Source organism: Cyanistes caeruleus, chromosome 3 (assembly GCF_971803275.1).
Source record: "Cyanistes caeruleus chromosome 3, bCyaCae1.hap1.1, whole genome shotgun sequence".
Lineage (NCBI taxonomy): Eukaryota > Metazoa > Chordata > Aves > Passeriformes > Paridae > Cyanistes > Cyanistes caeruleus.
In genome coordinates, this window is record NC_141703.1 from 95,630,915 (window position 1) to 95,645,324 (window position 14,410).

Here is a 14,410-nt window from a genome sequence, read left to right on the forward strand (position 1 = left end):
AGTGCATTTCCAGGGTCCTGGCATAGGTACTTTGCAGCTGAAAAAATTAATGGATGATGGAATAGAGTATTCATCTGGAGGCTGGTAACCAGAGTAATTAGTCAGCATAGCAAGGAGTCCATGACATTGATGTGTTTATATCCTTCTGGTATATATAAAATAAGTAAGAATATTTCTGATTATTCAATAATCTGGCTTAAGAAATCAAAATAAATTAAGAGTAGCTAATTCATAAAATGGACTTTTCAATAATTGATAAAACCAAACATTATTCACAGGCTCAGAGGTGAATCTTTATGTATTTGCTTGATGACAGAAATAAGCATCTTAAATTTGGGAGCAGGCCAGCAGCTGTGCTATGCTCAGTCTGTGGGATGATGGCTCCTGCATCTCCCATGCATGAGGAGCCAGCTGTGCACCATGGCCATGTGAGGCCTGCTGCAGGGGTAGCAGCTGCAGTGAAAGGCAGCAGGAAGCCTGCATCATTTCCTTGGAAGTTACTGAAGAGGAAGGTCCAGATCTGTGGCTGAGAGGTGGAAATGTCCCAGCTGTGACAGCCCAGCCCCACCTCTGTTTGGCTGGGTGAGCACAGTGGCATCACTGCCTGGCTCACAGCAGAGTCTGTGAGGCTCTGTGTGTTGTCCTGCCTGTGGCTCCCAGAGGGGCCTTCAATCTGGTTCCTTTTTAGCCTGATTCATCAGGGCCATTGGTGAATCCCATGACCCAGCTCTGCCTCTTGTCCCCAGACCCTGGGACCTGGTGCTGAGGGTCCCCAGGGCTGCTGGCTTGCCTTGCCCTGGCGAGCAGCTGCCCCTTTGCTGCTGCCTGACACTGGTGACTCGGGTGCCTGAAGATATTGTTGTGTGTCTTTGTCAGTGCTTTCTTGAGGAATCAGGTCCTGGAAAGCACAGTGTTTGATTTGCCTGTTTGTTTATCTAAGGTGTTAGCTCTACAGGGGAAATAATGCTAGTATTTTTGGTAGCTTGTGGCAGAAAATCTCTCTTATATCTTATATCTTGCTTGTGGAGCATAATGAAACATGCCATGATGGCCCAAGACCTTTAGTAGTGTAATAACTGTGGTTTTCTGCACAGTGGTATCTAAAACATGGTACATAGGCCATTTCTTTTGACAGACATGCAGCACTTGAATAAACTGGGTTTTCAACTACTGAATGCTTCTTTACAAACCTTAAATGTGCTGGTGGCATGAAAGATTTTTAGTGAGATGTTAATGAAATATAGTGAACGTGGGTGCCAGCCAGGCTAGCCAGAAAGGTATTTGCAGCACTTCTACCTGTAAAAAAACATGAATCATATGCAATGCTCTCCTTTGTGATGGGAAGGGAGAAGGTGACAGCCACCAAGCAAAAGCTTGGCTGCAGGGGCAGTGGAAACAGTGGTTTCTCTTGGGGTCATCATCTTGCAGAACTGCTTCAGAGGTGCTGGAGCAAGGCTGGGAATGGTTTGGAATTGTTTAACTGTATGAAAGTGTGAAGAAATGATGATCTTGAAAAATGTTTCAGCTGATGGAAACTTCCTTTTTCTATGTCAATTTTAAAATTAGGGAGGAATTGTACAAATTTAATTCATGTTACCCACATTAACACAACATCTCACCCTTCAGTGAAGTCTCCTGTATGCATCTCCTATAGAGAATAGAGAAGGCAAGAATGGCTACATTAATGTGTTGCAGTAAAATGGGAAACTAAATTGATGGAAGTCAGTGGTAAAGCTTTTGTGTATCAGGGAAGCATACAAACCATGTGAGTTCTGCAAACAACTCGATTCCCATTGGGATGTTCTTTAGAGTTTGTGTATTCTCTTGGTCTTTGTTCTTGTGTGGAAGAAAGGAGATCCTTGTGGCAGTGACCAAAGCTAATGCACTAAATATGGAAAGCCTTGGGAAGGGTGAATTTTGAGGAAAGTAGTCATACTCTTGGTTTAACTGCCTATACCACATTACCTTCCTGCTTCCCTCTTTTCAGAGCACTGGATTGTGTTGCCAGCTTCTCTGTACCAGTGCTGCTTGTAGGTTATATACATTTTTTTTCCCTCTGTGCTTGCTTCCAAACACTTATCCTTGTGTCCTGATCTACACAAGACATATAGGCACTTCCACCTTACTGTGTTCCCACTTAGTGTTTAAAAGGCCTTAGTCTGGATCTAAGCTGAGGTAATCTTTTTCCCAGATAAATAACTTAAAGGTACAGGTAATGAAATAATCATGTAAATATAAGACACCCTAATTTAGTAGAGCCACTAAATCTACTTCATCAACTATTTACTAGGATATTAAGAATACACATGCATAAAAATAGACTGAAGTCTCAGCTAAGACTCTGCCCATATTTTTCCTAATATAAATATTTAGATAGAAAACTTAAGTGGCCTGAAATGTTATGTTGGCTGATAACCTTTTTCTTAAGGGTATGGGAAAATTGTGTGACCTAATTGTTACTCCTATAGCTCTTTTAGCTCCCATCCTTCATCATAAATTTACCATGCTAACTTAAGTCAATAAATGAACTCAGATGAAACTTATTAAAATCTAACTCTGTCCACATCATTAATTGCATGACATTTTATATCCTTAGAACAAGCATCTCTACTGTAAAAGAACCTGCCTACAAGGTTATCTGTCCTTGCAAAGTTATGGATTATAAATCTGGCCCAAGTATTTATGCTGATAGTAATTTTTATTCTTCTCTTGCTCATAGTTCATAGTATTTTTCTAATAATAGCATTATAGACCTTCTTTTAGCCCAATATGAGCATTTGAGTTATTTACAACCTGAGAGCCCTTGTCTGATAATATTAATGTAGATTTTTGAAATAAAGTAATAAAATGCTACCATTTACTGTGTACATAGAAAACAATGTGAGTATAAGTAGAAATAAGTAAATTTTGGAAGTAATTACTTTCAAACATTGATATGTACACCCAGTGTATTGATCTGTGTAAACATGATTATCTCTAGGCAGTGTCTAAGTACTGCAGCTCCCTTCTGTGAAATCTCAGTTTTATTTTGTTGTGCAAGAGATTGAGGCTGCTCTTGTCATTGCACTCTGTCTCTTGTTCCAGAGATGGGGGCTCTGACTCATGTCTGTTGGCTTGCTGAGTGTATTCATGCTCTGCTTGTACTCCTCTAGGATGTGAAAGTACAGCTTTAGCTGGCTGTGTCTGTGTTGCCTGTTTCTTTGTTCACTTGTTGCTGCCTTCTTCTGCACTGAGTCTGTGCTCTTTGCAAGATCCCTTGTGGCTTTAGATGTTATAGCTCCTTCCCCATGCAGTACTGACAATGTTGCCTTCTCCCTGTAGTGAGTGATGTGTCCTGCTTCCAAGATTATCTTCATTATTTTGCTTCCTCTCATGCCAGGTAAGAAATCCTAGCAAATATTTCTAAATATACATGTCCCCCCTCCCTATTGAGGCTCTGTTATGTTAAGGACTGAACACATCTTGGCTGGACTGCTCGTGGTCTAAACCATTTCTCTTCCATTCCCAGAAAAGATGCTTCAACATGACACGAGTCAGGTGGAAAGGCTGGGATCAGGGGCTGGGTTTATGGCTGGGGCTGGGATTTATCTGGCTTGTTTTCCCTGCTGCTCCAAGAGAAGGGCCCGAGGACCACAGCTCCTCCTGCTGCTGCGTGGGGTCTCATGGCTGTCCTGTCTGTGAGCCACATGTTCTCCTGTACTGCAAATATAATTACTAAGCTTTTGGGACAGATGCTATCATCTTGGTGTTTATGCACTCTCTGGCACAAATGTAGGATTATTACAGTAGAAACAGTATATAATAATCAATGGATTTTATAGAGACTGCTTTATCTAGTTAAAGTTCTTTAAGTAGAGCTTTAGCTGAAAGAAAATAGGAATACAAAGCTAAAAGAGAATTGAAAATGTTATTTGTTTAAGAAAAATGAATTTCAGCGTGGGTTTTTTTAAAGTAGTGCATTATGTTGTATGTTCTTTCCATATATTATTTTTATTCCCACTTACAGTGTTTGGCATTAAACTAGACAGCAAACTCTCTAAAGCACAATTGTTTTCCCAAATGTATTTGTCTTGCAAGTAGCATGCTTTCATCTTAAGAGAGCAGCTTCTTGCATAGAATAATAAAAAGCAGTGGTAGTTACTTTTGTTTGGAAATAAAGCTGAAAATGATGTGGACTGTACAGGAAAAGTGTAAAAATGGTAGGCTTTGTTTATGATCTCCCTTCCCATGTGCTAGCTTAAGCTATAAGCTACAAGTATAGTTGTAGTCTGTGGATATACTGCTTTAAAACAGATACAAGATCATATCCTGATGCATCTGTTCAAGGATTGTTATTAGTGGTTAATCATTAGTGGTTAAACTCATAGATTATTTTAGTAAGAGTTTTCATCTGCTTTATGCGGATTCCATTTTTTACTATTGATAATGTTGCCACGAGCTTACATCTATTTTGATATCAAGAACGTGACTCTGTCTCTTATGTGATTGTCTCTGAGGTTGTACACAGGTCCTGTTGAGGAAAAAATATTTTTTTTATGTATAAAAAGATTTATTACATAAATAGAGTTTGTGTGTATGTGTTGGATAGATTATTAAAATGTCATCTTCATTTTCTGCAGCTCTACAACCTGATATGAGCTTTCTAGTTTTCTGCAGTATTTCTTTTAAGTTAGCCATAGGTCTGCAGCTCTTCATTGCTACAAGGATTCTCTTGAAGCTGTGATTTGTATTTTATTCAGGAATAGTATTGCTAAAGTTCTTGCTTCTTCTCTGTTTTGTGACCCATTGTTATTCATATGTTCTTTTCTCTGTTCTAATTTTAAAACCGTCTGTGTTCCAATTTAGTTGAAATGTTCAATGTATTCCTTTTTATGTTACTTAAAAGTTTTTATATCTCTTAGTGGCTTGATTTCAGAAAGAGATCTGATGGAGCCAGCTGGCTGAAAAATGGATTTCTCTATTTCACAGGAGAACTTCACTTATTTTAGAAAAACGATCTTTTTATTTCTCCAGCACCCCGATTTGAAATGGAAATGAAGTTTCAAATGTCCTATGGAATTCAGTTTTTGAAAAGAAATCTTTCTGATGTATCAAGCTAAAAAAAAAACCCAACCCAAACTCTGATGCTATTTTAATGATTTATTTAACATTTTACTTGAGATAGTTTCAACGATCAACACGTTCGCTTTGGCCCCTTTAGTCTGATTTTTTTTCTCACTGCTCAAAAATGTGTAGAGAAAATAATAAGTACCTTTACAAACAATAAGGTACAGGAGACTCTCCAGTCACAGTGTGAGAATACATAGAAAAAGAAATAAAACCTCTGTTGAACATTGCTTTACCTAGAAAGCCGTGTTTTGGTAACAATTATCCTTGTGTAGCTCATAACAAATGTGTGGCTATCCCTGCATCGTTTCAGCCACTGCTGCTCGGCATTCAAAAGCCCAACATCACTTGTGCAAGTTGTGTAGGCACAACAGAGTGTGTTTTGTCCATGTAAGTGTGCTGCAGGATATTTACCTGATTTATGGATAGATTTTTAAAAATGCTTGGGGTCCCTTGCTGTTAAGCCTGGCTCCCATGGGTAGAGCTGTACTCTTGAAACGCTCTGAAGTTAAATTCTGTCTCATCTTGCAGCATAAACTTTCAAACCACGTTTGGTGTGCTGAGTGTGGGTTCTGGGGCTGAGCAAAAGGGGGAGGGCTGTCTCTCACAGTAGTATTTCTTTATCAAAGAAAGACAAAAATCTCCTTTTACACCCCCGAATGTCTTTCTTGGCTGCAGTGTGTCCTCAGTACCGCAAGCTTTTTGTGCTGCCACACAACTGCGGGCAGCAAATTGCTATGATCTGTTACTGCTGCATTTAGCAGTAACAGTACTTTTAAATCAAATGGTTTCTGAGTGGTTATCTTGATTAAAGAACTTGAATGAATAAATAATGGAGTGGACTTAATAGTAAGGAAAGAAATAGATCAAGTGGAGCTGTAATTCTTAAGAAGATATGTTTTCCTCGCTTTTTGATTTTATGGATTATTTTAACATATATTTAATCACAATCTTTCTTTTTTTTTAGACTTTTTTTTGCACTATTTTTGTTTAGTGTACTAACATATCCTTTGATCTGTTGCTATGGTATTTAACAGGCAATTCTGATATTTAGCCTACAGTATCTTTCCATAATGTACAAACTAATGAAGATTTGCAAGCAATCATTTCTTCTATGTTTTCTCTATGTTTAGAGCTTAAACTTTGTAGCTCTTTGCACTGGTTTTGCATGGATGAAGATGAAAACTAAGGTGTGTAATCCTGAACCACCAGTATATTTTAATTTTCAGTTCCTAGAAGTTGCCTTGCAGATCCTTGTAATGTAATATCAAAGAAGGGACAAAATCCCAGACTGGGCAGGTCGGAATGGATCATCTGGTCCAACCTTCCTGCTCGAGCAGGGTCATCCCAGAGCACATGGCACAGGATTGTGTCCAGACAGGTCTGGAATATCTCCAGTAAGGGAGACTCCACAACCTCTCTGTGCAGCCTGTTCCAGTGGTCGGTCACCTGCACAGCAAAGAAGTTCAGAGTATATCAGAGAAGGGCAGCTCCAAATGGGGATTAGTTTTACCAATTCAGATGGACTGCTAAGGTCTGGTGGTGGGCATGTTCAGCTAGTGAACAAAGGAAGGAAGCATCAGCTTTGAGTTCTCTCAATGAAGAACCTGGGGTACGTTGTTTCTTGCCTTGGGAGATAAACTGTGCTGTTAAAAATATTCAAACAATCAGAGAGAGAGTAACAGTTTCCTTTCCTCCCACTCCCACCACAGAAATATCTGATCTTATTTGGCTGACTACTAAGGTAAGTGACATAACCATCATTCTCCACTGAAATGAACAACTTATGGAATATCTAACTTGTTCAGAGATGCAACAGAATGGAAAAAAGAAAGGATATGTCCAAAAATTGGAGCACTTCTCCCCCTTATAATTCTGTGCCTTTTGCTAGAGCAAAAACGATTTTGAAGTACTAGTAAACTTTGCACTTCAACACCAAATTTAAATAGAAAAAAACAACTCAGCAACCTATTCACTTTCCCCAAACCATACCATTTTAAAATTACTTTACTCTCTAGCAGAAGACAAATAGCTCCTGAAGATAAACAACATTTTTTTTATTGAATTTTTCCCGACAAACAAACAGCTCCCTTGGAATCCAACCAGGTTTTGGGATGAAGATAAGTCTTTACAAGAGAAAATTGTGCCTGCTACACAGTAAAGAGGTGATGTAATGGACAATTAATACTCAGCCAGTCTAAATTGCTGATAGAGCAGGGTGCAATCAAATAAAATGAAAGCACTAGAGGGTGAAACAAGTGGGAGGAGTTAACATTGAATTTTGTACATATAAGTCTTACCTCTAAACACAAATTATAGAGGAATTAAAAGAGCATAATGAATCAGATGACAAGACTGTTCCCTCTGATTCCAACCTTTCTCCAGTGAGTCCTTCTCGCACAGGGCATTTATGGAATGGTGATGTATGGCTGGGAGAGGAAAACAAGCCTGGCTCATGGTAGCAAGAATGTAGAAATGTATATGGATTTTGTATTGTTTATATTAAAAGAAGAAATCAAATGTAAACTTGAATGAAAAGGTAACTGCTGTTATCCTTCTTGTGATGTTATTTGTAAAAAAATTTGGTGGCCATGATAGAAAGCTGCCTCTGCAGTAGCTCCTTTATGTTATCTGAGGGATCTGGCTGCTTGATAAGGTGTAGAAGACTTAGGTTTAATGCCTCTCTAGTCTGAGAGCTTTATTTCAACTTCATTTCTCAGAACAGTGCTTCAGGCACTGATCTAGATGCTGGACTGGGTTATCCCCTCATCTCCTGTAATTGACATTAGAGTCTTCATATAACCAGTTCAGTATGAGTTGGTGGGGACAAAACCTGTTGCCAATAACCCAGGTGTAAGTTTCATCCTTTGACGTAATGGAGTGGGACGAGAACACAGTCTTGGTAAAACCACAGTGATGGCAGCACGACTGATTTTATCATCAACTTATTATGATTAGCTCTTTGCCATATCTGTGAAGGTGCCCAAGAGGGGAAGCAAATATTTATTCAACAGGGCACAAAAATGCTTTCATTCTCAGCTTTGACAGCGACCATGAAATATCCATCTTGAGTAGATCCAAAGTCATGTTCTTTTTAGCTGATGCAACCACTAAGCTGGTAACTCCTCCTTGCACAGGGAGAGCTGTTCTGGCACACGCCCCTGCTTGGTGGGAGCCTGGGGCAGAAAGGTGTTCTTGTGCTGGGTGCTCGTAAATGATCTGAAGACGAGTGAAAATCGATGCACCCTTGGCAAATTATGATTTGGGAGCTCATTATCTCTTTGTGAAACTCATTTTCCAGCCTACTGATTAGGCTTATAAAAGCAGTTTTAATATGCCTCCTGCCCTGTTTTTAATTCCCTGGCTGACAATAAAGAAAATTCTGGCCAACTCTCAGGACAATTTATACTCTTCTTTTATCTTGATGGCATATTGATCCTGCTGAACATTCCTTCTGCAAAATAATGAACATGCATCTTAAATGCTGTTCATAGGGGTTGTGTACTGAGCTTTTTTCTTCCTGGGGGCAGTTTGCTGCTTTTGTATTCTGAGAGCAGGTACAACCTAGGAGAAATGGGTCAAGATTCTTCTGTGGCAAAATCTTTCCGATCTCTGTCACTCTCTTTTACTCCATTATTAGAGTTTCCTGACATTTAATGGTCTTATTGTTTTGAAGTTTTAATCTTGCATTAAATTATAGAAAATTGTCCTATTAACTACAACAGTTACTGTATTTGGCTGGGAAAAATCTTAGTGAAAATGGTCTTAGAAACCTGTCCATGAATTGACTAAACATGGGAAAGTAAGTGTTTATTCCACTGAACTTTTCTTTCCTTGAAAATAAGTAGCTTAAATCCCCCCTTCCTCCAAAAATAAGAGACTCCCAAAAGAAGCTTCTAGTGTAATGTAAACCAGGCTCTAAAGCTGAAAACCCCACTTATGCCAAAGGAGGTGGGGGGAACCATTTGGCTTGGGGAACTTCACTGGTGTGTTAAAGTACATTAAACTCTCATCCTACCTTACTTGGTGATGGTTTTCCGTCTTGGGGAAGCCCCAGGCTGTGGGTGCACACATGGTCTGCAGCAGTGCTTGGTCAGGCAGCCCCTTGGCCCCCTTTGCTCCCTTTGGGCTCTTGCTGAGCTGGAGCAGAAGCTGGGACTCTCCTCATGTAATTTTTCACCATTGTGAGCAGGGCCTGGCTCTCTGAAAAAGAAAGAATGGTCTCAGGATTCGTCCTTGGAATAATGACAACTTCAGGCATATTTCTTTGCAATGCAAGCTCAAGTACCTGTATTTTTCCAACAAATAATTATTGCCTCATTCACCCTACACTCTGGAGGGGAACAGGCTCGCAATCATATGAATGAGGTAATCTTTCAGCAACTTAACACTAAACTTGAGAACAGATGAAATAAGGAAACCACTTAGAGGAAAATGACCTCTCTGTGATAGCCCTTTCTCAGAAATAGAAGATTTGCTGTTCAGCACCAGCAAGTGTGTAGGGAACCAGCTGAATGGGAGAATCTGTCCACTCCTCTAAGTACTTAATGGGACACTTATTTCCCTTTTCTAAAGAAAGGTTGGTGACATCTGCATTTAGTTGAAGAAGCTAATGGCAGAGGGAGACAAGGAAAAAGGCTATGCTGTAAAGCAAGAGGACCAGGTGAATGTTCCTTTCAGGTCAAAAACATCCTTTCTTTCTCATCTGAGAGATGAGAGGCCCTTTACAGAAGAAAAAAAATGCTTTAACTACTGAAAAATTAAGTATAATCTAGGACAGGAAGAAAGACTGTAGGTTTGGCAGAAAGGTGGAAATGTGTTCACAGAGGAGGGTGCCTCAGTTCTTAGATACAAGTGTGTAGTGTTTAGGATTCATCTAATGCTACCAAAGAGTGTGCCTATTTGGAAATTGTAGCATTAAAAACAAACTTGTGTCTTGTGTGTGAAAAGTATAACTATTTATGACTGGAGATAAGATAGCAAATGGCTGCATGGTGGTTTTTTTTGTTTTGTTTTTTTTAGATTTGGAACAAAATATATTTTTTTTTGGTGCAATCCAAGAGGAAGTGGAATTCCAGATTTATTTTCACAGGGAGCTGTCAAGTCTGAAATTGTCAACATGAAAACTCATTTTCAAAACAGTCACAGGTGAGCTAAGGTCATGTATGGTGTAGATCTAGATTCTACCAGTAGGGGCTTAAAAATCTAAACCTAAAGAGAAGAATTGTGAAATAAAAATGAATTCTCAGTCAAGAAATAAGCTGATTTTATTCTAAAGCATAGAGAGTATGTATTTTGTTACCACAGAGCAGGGAGGATTTGCATAAATCCAGAGAAATAAAAGGAGTCTTGTGTGTATTTTTTTTTCCAGTTTCCAATTTGTAGCCACAGTCATTTCTAATTCACATTTACCTCTGCTAATACTGAAATGTGTTGTTCTTTTGTTATATAATGTTGTGTGCTAGTAAAAATGACAGGGATTTGTCTGTCCCAGTTTTGTGGTCTGTACCCAAATGAAACTGATGCCTGGGTTATGTACAGTCTGTTCAGGTCACACTTTGGCCTTTGGTAAAACTTTGCCTAAACTGGATTCGGGTTCTGTGATGTTTGAGCGCAAGTATAATTTCATTATCTTTTTTTCTCAGTTGTGCTCTCTGTTCTGCTAACAATTTGCATTAGAGAGATTTAAATTAAAGTTGTATTGGCAAGATAGAAAGTGAACTAGATGGTTTTGAGACTGAATACTATTCAGTTAAAACTGGTGTGCATTTTCTCTGGATGCCGGTAATGTAAAAAGCTATGACAATTTTTAAACCGTTTGTGTGAGTATATTTGATTACAACTAAGGAGGAATCTCTCATGCAGTATTGATTTTTTAGGGTTTTTTTTTCCCCTTGTGGTTGCAGCACACATTGATTAGGTACAGTAAGAATTATATAAGTTGTTAATCCAGTTTAGCTGGGGTTCGAATTAAATCTGATCTTTTAGAAAAGAAACTTGGGTAGTAATGTGAATTGCTTATATCAAGGGGCTCAGTGTGGACCTACTACTGAGAAATGCCCAGAAAAGCAAGTGTGTATGTGAGGGGGATTTAAATGCAGATGATTACAACTATGAGAAGCACAAAGCAACTGGAGAGGGAGTGGGGGGCTGTTTGGAAGCTTCCAAAATTTCACTGTCAGTACTGAATGTGAGCGATGATGATGTCTAGGGAGGGAATCCATGAGAACACTCAAATATAAGCCTATATACGCAGACATATGTCCTAAAAATATGCCAAACTTTGACAGGTTATTTTGTCAGAAAGATTTGCTTGTTCGTGTTTTGACAGCTGAGGTTGTTCTTTTAACCATCCTATTTTTTTTTCCAGACATATTTTAAACATTTGATGTTGACATATATTCTACAGAAAGCACATGACTAGAAAAATTACATATCTAATTGTGTATAAAACTTGCTCTTTTCCTAAACAATGGAGATGTACTTTGGCTGAATTCTTCCATTAGAAGGTCATTTAAGCTGCAGAACTCATTTCATGGACACTCCAGAAATCACTGTGCACCTTTAGAGCTCATTTCCAAAAAACCCAGAATCCATCCTCACAGAGAAAAGCATTTCACTTTTAAACTGCGAATGGGAATTTTGTATGACTTACGACATTGAAGAATATTTCATTTTGAAATAGCCTCTGTACTTCAAGCTAGCAATCTAGCTGAGGTTTGTAGCATTTCATATTAACAGCAAAGTTCTGATGTTGTCTGAGTTTGGTAGAAGCAAGTTTAAGATAATTCCAGAGCTATCTATAAGAAGATAATAGTGATAAACCCCAGGATTATATTATCTATCTTATTTTTATTACGATAATTGCAAATCTGGAAAAATATGTAATTCCATTGTGAGCAAAATAGCAGTAGAATTTGGCTTGTGTGTGGACTGGTTAAAAATCTTTAGACATAACCTTTTATGTAAAATTTGTTCTTTATTGTGTTTTTCTATTCTCTTTCAGTTTGTCTCCTCACAGGTATTTAGATATGAGTAGCAAGGTGTGGGGACATTCTAAGCTCTGGAGAAGAGGGAAATAGAAATGTTTTTGCTTACGTGTTATGTAAAAATGTGTTTTGCTTATCTTTCTATATGAAAAGAAGAAAGTTCCTTAGAAGCTAATTGGTAAAATTAATTAAAAGTAATCAAACTGTGTCCAAATCACCTTGAAAATGATGCTTTAGAAGAATCAGCTTGTCTGATTTCAAATTACACATAAAATATGAGTGAGATGGGCAGAAAGATTTGTGGAATGGAGACAGATTTTTAGTTTGGAAATGAGCAAGATGTCTCTTACTCATAATGAGGTACATTTGGAAAGCTTATTGTGATCTATTCATAGAACGGTGGTCTTATGTTTGTTCTGGCCATAATAACTGTTTGAAGTCATACTGAAAACTTTCAAAACCACTTTACATTATATAGAGTGAAAATAGTTATCCTTATGAATACACTCTTAGATTAGAGAATCAAATATTTTGGGGCACATTCTCTCAAGGGTTAATGTTGAAATATTCAGGTTATTTTTTTTTCTCCCGTCAAAGAATTTAGGGATTTCTTTTTATTTTAAATGTAAAGAATAGAGAAATAACACATTATATAACAGGGAAATTACAGTATTCTCTATAGAGAACTTGAAAAAGCTCTCTTGAAAAAGAAACTTGGATTTTTGAGGGTGTGTGGTAGATCCTTCAGGTCACTTATAGGTACAGTGATATAGCAGTGAAGGGCTTGTTTTTACTAAGAACAGGGATTTGTTGATGGATAGCTTCCTATAAATATGATCAGTCAATTAATGATGAAACATGTTGGGCTGTTTTTCACCCTGCCTGTGGGGTTTTAATAGATTGAGGGGAAAACTTCTGCCCTTCCAGGTGGCAAAAGCTGCTTGGGGTTAACACCTAGGTAATCACTGTTTCCCTGAGAACGATAAGGTGAGAGCTGCTGTGAGCCATGACTTTCACAGGGGTGCATGCTGTGCCCTGCTGGGATGAGGGTGATGCAGCCACTGTGGCTTTTAAAACCCACTTGTGCTCACACACGTGGGCAGGTAGAAGTGTGCTTGCCTCAGCCAAGCTGCTCCTACAGTTTTGGGGAGAGCTGTGTCTCCCAGGAGAGCACAGCCTTCACAGCTGCCCCGTGGATAGCTGCTGGTGACCAGCTCCTTGAGTAAGCCTCACGTATTAAGGACCTGCTGTGCAGTCTTGTGCTTTGTCTCTTTTATTTGCTGGAAACCAGTCCTGCAGCAAGGGAAAGGTGGGATGACACCTGTCAGGATTTCATTGTGTACATACTCCTGCAGAGGGAGGAAACACAGATGTTGCATAAGCTGTGACTGCTGTCAGTGGAAATAGAAATTGCACTATGATTTATGATGATTTGGTGTTTTCAATAATCTCATTTGAAGACCAAAAGGCAAGAGATGACTTTTGGTATTGGACATGTCTTAAATAATAAAACAACATAAATAGAGATTCTCATTTTGGAAACCTACTCAAAGTTAGACTGCTCTTTAAATGCACTTGTTTGTGAAACTGATATTACATAGAGAAATTTTAGTTTGGATTTGTGTGATGCTTCAGTGTTAAGAAGAAAATCTGCATTTGTCTGTCACAGCCCTGGCACTGGAGGATGGTGAGGAGGAGGCGAGTCAGAGCATGATGTCAGCACTGGTTCTGCCATGTCTGCTCTGCAGGGCCTGCCTGGGCTGCCATCAATGTATGCAGTGTGCTCTGCAGCACTTGGATGTTTCAGAGGAGCTGGTCAAAGTGAAGACATGGCAAAGGCAGGGCTTTTCTCTTCTTAAAACTGCCCCACATTCCAACAAATCCAAAAGCTGGCACCTCAAAGCTGTCTCTATGATGCAAAAACCTACAAACTACTGTTTTCCCTGGCCAAAGGTGTAATAAAAGCTTCCAGGCATAGATGGTTACTATATAAAATGGAGAGAGGGGGCAGAAGAAGGAAAAAGTCTAATGCCAGAAACAGGAGTTAAACAAACCCCTCCAAATCCCAGAAAGAGAGGAGTAGATATTATGAAGCAGGCTTAGTTTCTAGCAGCTTGATCTTTGCCTTTGTGTGCACTTGGCTTTGTGTGCATTGATGTCCTGTTGGTAATTATCATTCTGTTGACACCTGTATTCACGATGACACCACTATATCACATTTTCATCACAGTGTGAAATGTCACTCTTTTTGCTTTTGTTTTGTTTAGTACCATGAGTTTAGCCCAGAGCTGGAAAAAAAAAAAAAAAAAAAAAGA

General features: G+C 38.9%; 1 protein-coding gene across 50 annotated transcripts in view; it reads left to right on the forward strand.

The window, feature by feature from the left end:
- The window catches only part of ZPLD1 (zona pellucida like domain containing 1), a 98,607-nt gene that overhangs the window by 52,975 nt on the left and 31,222 nt on the right, over positions 1-14,410 (forward strand). For 18 of the 50 annotated variants that reach the window (XM_086883183.1, XM_086883169.1, XM_086883176.1 and 15 more), the window contains one exon: positions 10,129-10,254. The exons of 31 other annotated variants lie outside the window; for them this stretch is intronic. The gene's annotated coding sequence lies outside the window, so the exon portion shown is untranslated. Of the gene's footprint in view, positions 1-10,128; positions 10,255-11,476; positions 11,824-14,410 lie in introns of all 50 variants that reach the window. One more of the 50 variants, XM_086883200.1, reaches the window with a different exon arrangement.